This window comes from Monodelphis domestica, chromosome 6, assembly GCF_027887165.1.
Source record: "Monodelphis domestica isolate mMonDom1 chromosome 6, mMonDom1.pri, whole genome shotgun sequence".
Lineage (NCBI taxonomy): Eukaryota > Metazoa > Chordata > Mammalia > Didelphimorphia > Didelphidae > Monodelphis > Monodelphis domestica.
Genome location: NC_077232.1, coordinates 36,346,366 through 36,352,014, shown reverse-complemented (window position 1 = coordinate 36,352,014; position 5,649 = coordinate 36,346,366).

Here is a 5,649-nt window from a genome sequence, read left to right as displayed (position 1 = left end):
CTCAACATTTCTATATAATATCAACAAAGCCCAGCAGAAGAGATTGAAAAAGTAATTTCATTTAAACAAATGATAGATAATATAAAGTAGTTGATGGTCTATCTGCCAAAACAAACCCAGGAACTGTATGAATTTAATTACAAAACACTTTCCAAATTTATGCAAACAATTAGAGAAATATTAATTGCTTATGGGTAAGCAAAGAAAATATAATAAAAGGGACAATTTTACCTAATCTATCTATTCAGTGCCATACCAATTAATCTACCCCAAAATTATTTTATAGATCTAGGGAAAAAAACAATAACAAAATTTATATGGAAGAACAAGCTAGCAAGAGAACAATGGAAAAAAATTGTTAAGGAAGTTGGCTTATGAGTACCAGATCTCAACCTATTTTCCAAAGCAATATTCATGGAAACAATCTGGAACTGGCTAAGAAACAGTGTTGAATTAGTGGAATTGATTAGGTACACAGTACCTAGTAATAAATTATCAGAGTAATTTATTGTTAGATAAATTAAAAGTTCCAAGCTTTGTGGAAAAGAATTCACTATTTGACAAAAATTGAGTGGGAAACTAGGAAATGATATGGCAAAGACCAACATCTCACACCCTTTGCAAAGGTAAGATCAAAATGGATACATGACAGTGTAATTGTGCGTCGGATATGAGAGGGGGTTGCAGGGAGGGGAAGAAAAGAACATAATTTTTGTAATCCTGGAAAAATACTCTAAATTAATCAGTTAAATATTTTTAAATGGGTACATGACCTAAACATAAGAGGTGATAGTACAAACAAATTAGGGGAGCATGAAAAAATTTATCTGTCAGACCTATGGATAAGAGGAAATTTTAGGAACAAACATGATAGAGAGCATCAAAATGTAAAATAGATCATTTTTATTGTATTAAATTAAAAAATTTGTACTAACAAAATGAATGCTACAATGATTAGAAGGTAGGAAAGTGAAGGAAAATAATTTTACAGTGATATTTATGATAAATGACTAATTTCCCATATATAGAGAGAACTAAATAAAATTTATAAAAATAAAAATTATTCTTCAATTGATAAATGATAAAATGACATGAAGGGGCAGTTTCAAGTGAAGAAATCAAAGCCATATATATAATTATGTGATAAAATGATCTAAATCACTCTTGATTAGAGGAATGTGAATTAAATCAGCTTTTAATTACAACCTTATACATATTAGATTGACTAATATAACAGTAATGGAAAATGATAAATGTTAGAGGAGATATGGGAAAATTGGTACCCTAAAACACAGTTGGTGGAGTTGTGATCAGATTCAATCATTCTGGAGAGCAATTTGTAATTATTCTCAAAGAACTATTAAAATTTTGCATGCCCACTGATCCATCAATATCATTATCCCAAAGAGATTTTAAAAAAGGAAAATGACCTTTTTGAACAAAAATATTTATTGCAGCCCTTTTTTGTGGCAACAAAGAATTAAAAACTAAAAGATAGTCAATCAATTGGGGAATGGTTGAATGTTGTAATAAAGTATTATGATAAAATACTATTGTGCTATAGGAAATGATATGTGGGATGACTTCAGAAAAATCTGAAAAGATTTACATGACCTAATGCAAATTGAAGTAAACATAATCAGGAGAATACTTTACATAGTAACAGAAACATTTTATGATTGTCAATCATGAATGAACTAGATAGTCTGAGTAATGCAGTGACCTATGACAATCCCAGAGACTCATAATTAAAAATGCCATTTATTGTCCAAGAAATAATTACTGGAATCTGAATGCAAACTAACACATTTCTATATTTCACTTTCTACTTATTTTTTCTGTTTGAGATTACTATAAAATGGCTAATATAAAAACATTTTACATGATTGCACATAAGCAATTTGATATATTTCATATCATCTCAAGGATAGTGGAGGGGTAGAAGGGAGTGAGGGTGGAAAGGAGGAGATTCTTACATTTTTTTCACTTGGATCTATTTTCCAGGTCGGTTTTTTAAAATGTTTTCTTAGAAGTTGAAAAGAAGTTTAAAAATCTAATAAAAGAAATAATAGAAAGATTCAACAATTTGAAAACTAGAGCGGTCAAAATGGAAATAGAGGCAAAAAAATAAAATCAAGCACTGAAGAAAACAACTTTCTAAAGACTAAAATGGGTCAAATGGAAAAAGAAAGTCAAGGAAAAAATTCAAAGAAGAAAATAACTTCTTATAAATCAGAATTGAGCAAATGGAAGTTAAGGACTCCATGAGGCATGAGGAAATCATGAGGTAAAATTAGAAGAATGCAAAAATAGAAGAGCATTTTTATTTTCTCAGACCATATAGTATTCCCCCATTCTGTCCATTCATTGCCTCAGGCTGCTCTTGGATCTGCTGTTCCACTGCCTGGGGTCTTTTGGCAGCTCCTAGGGCTTTCCCTACTCTACCTTTTAGTTACCTTGTAGGCCTGGTGTTGAGCTTTGTGGATTTTGTTGCCTCAAGCCAAGTATAAGGGGCTGCTCTGGGTTCTGAAGTTTCTTCAATTTAGAGCTCTTTAGGGATACCCTTGGACTGCTTCTTAGCTGCCTCAGGACACTTGCAAGTGAGTAGGTTTTTCTGGTGTGCACTTTGAAAGCCCCCCCCTCCCTCATACAGCAAGGCAGCACCCACCCATACATTACTTTCTGTGTTACTCCCCCCCTCATTCCTGTGAGTCATGTCCCTCTGGCTTTCCTTTGTTCTGAAGCAGTTTATTTTCTATTTTTGCATGTTGGAAGTGTATAGGCAACTCTGCCATCTTAATTCCCTGGGTGCATCGAGGATCAACAATTGGATTTGGTATCAGATTAATTCTGACTAATTCAGAATTAATTAATTCAGATTAATTAATACTTATATATCTGTATTAATTCCAGCAATTTATTTGTTTTCTTGTGTTCTCACTTTCCATATTTATAAAATGAAGTAGTTGGACCAAAAGATCTCTTCCAGTTCTAAATTCCTGGTTCTGTTCTGCTATTAACGGAATAATTTGGACTAAGCCTCATTATCTTTCCTTATATGCAGAAAGTCTTCCCCTACCATATCTCCTGTGTGCTATGCTTATCCTTGAAGTTCCAGCTAAAAAATGCTTAGACTTATAATTAATGATTTTAATTTCTATTGACTAGGTCCCCACTAGCCAAGAATCTTTTGATTCATCATTGGTTTATCTCATGAGTTCTACTTCCATATTGCTGAAAACATTTCATATTCCTTCACTAGAATCTCTTAAATTCTACAGATTTGAGTTAACAAGCATCTTCTCTATTTTATTTTTCTTTAACCCTTACCTTCTGTCTTAGAATCAATACTGTGTATTCGCTCCAAGGCAGAAGAGTGGTAAGGGCTAGACAATGGGGGTCAAGTAACTTGCCCAGGGTCACACAGCTAGGAAGTGTCTGAGGCCAGATTTGAATCCAGGACCTTCCATCTCTGGGCCTGACTCTCAATCCACTGAGCCACCCAGCTGCTCCCAACAATCATCTTCTTTAAAAACTGTAGGTGATAACTTTCTTCTAATAGCTGATGAGTCATAGCAACATTAGAAAGAAAATGGATGGGAAGTTGCACTACCAGTACTCAGGAGCACTTGGATAAATGAACTTGTTTCCTGGCTCGTGTGCAGTGTTTAAATATGATACCTCTTGAGATGGGGATCAATCCCAGCAGTGCTAACCTGGACTCTCCAGGTAGCTACAGATAACTGGGAGTACCTGAATGCAGTCAAGAATTGATCTGTGGGAACATTTGGCACAGAGAGACTGGGAACATTATAACTCTCATGTCACACATTGCTGGAGTTCATCAATTATTTGGACTCAAGCACAGATCACTCAAATTATTTTTTCCCACAATGAGGTAACATTTTTAAAAATATTGAGTCGGAAAGTAACAGGTGAATTTCTAATTTCTTCCCTGCATAATCACTAGAACTCAAATGAAATTTAAAAAGTCCCCTCTTTGGAGGATACAGGCAACATGTTATATAAAAATAACAAGGTAAGCATTGACATTATGCTTTCTATATAGATTCCATCAGAAGAGCTTCAAAAAAACTTTGCAATGAAATTTGATTAATGTTGTTTGCTGGTGTTAATTTCATTTAAATGTAATGCATGGGAGAACATTTGATCGATGTAAGTGAAAGAAAAATATGAGTGATAGAAACTTACATAGTACCACTTATGGCAAACTATACTGAAGGTGGCACCATAGAGAGTTCATTGAACACTACTTCTGATCCCCACGTTTGAGCCCCCCGTTGATACAGTACCAGAAACTTCAGGTAAAACAAAACAAAACAGAATAAAACAAGCAAACAAAAATCCCACGTTGCCGATAAATTGTTAAGGCGAGGAAAGGAACAAAATGCTTCATTGAATTATATCATACTTAAAATTTGTCAATGTGAGAAGAATGTGGGGTAAAGTACAAGTTATGTCAATGCTTGTTTACCCATCCTGGCAGTCGGAAACTCTTGGACTTCTGTCTGGAAGAGACCTCAGAACTCCATCTGCTCCTGAGCTCTGCCCGGAGGCAGACACTGCACTGACTCACAGGCTTCCCTGCAGTTAAATTTCAAATGCAATCTTTTGTGTTTGACAGATAGACACAAATAGGAGTATTTTGTGCTCTACTGAAGCAATCCTTCTGTTGTTGTTCAGGCATGCTCCACTCTTTGTGACCCCCTTTGAGGTTTTGATCCAGCTAGCTAGCACCACGCGGATATGCACATAGACACACATATGTTTGTGTTTATGAATATATACATACATGCACACATATGTAGATATACACATGTGTATGTTCATATGTGTATGGGGGTAGGTATATTGATCCTATCTAAATAAACAGCTACAGAGCACAGTGGATAGAGTACTAATCCTGGAATCAGAAAGTTTAAATCCTGCCTCAGATACTTACTAGCTATGTGATGCTGGGCAAGTCACTTATCCTCCATTTGTCTCAGTTTCTTAATCTCTAAAATGGGGATTATAATAATTCCCACTTCCCAGAATTGTGGTGAGAATTAAATGAAATCATAATTAAGAGTGTCTGGCACATAATAAATGCTATATAAATGTTATTATTCTCTATCTCTGTCTCTTTCTTTCTCTGTATGTATATATGTATATACATACACAAAAAGTAATCTATATATAATATTATCTATCTATCTATATCTACATATCAATTTATCTATCCATCTTGGGACAGTTAGGTGGCACTGTGGAAAGAGTATCCAGCTTAAAGTCAGGAAGACTCATCTTCATGAGTTCAAATCCAGCCTCAGATACCTATTAGTCATATAATCCTGAGCATGTCACTTAACCCATTTTCCTTAGTTCCACATTTATATATAAATATTTATTATATATATGTATATTTATATAACATTAGCATCTTTACCATAAAAACGCCAAAAGAGGTCACAATGAGCAATGAATCAGACACAACTGAACAATAATCTGTATAAATTTATCTCTTTATCTATCAGACATATATATATATATATACATATGCAAATACACATGTGTGTGCCTCTTAAGTATTTCCTAAATATTAAATACATGATTCTCTTTCATATATTTCTTATATATTAAGTTGCA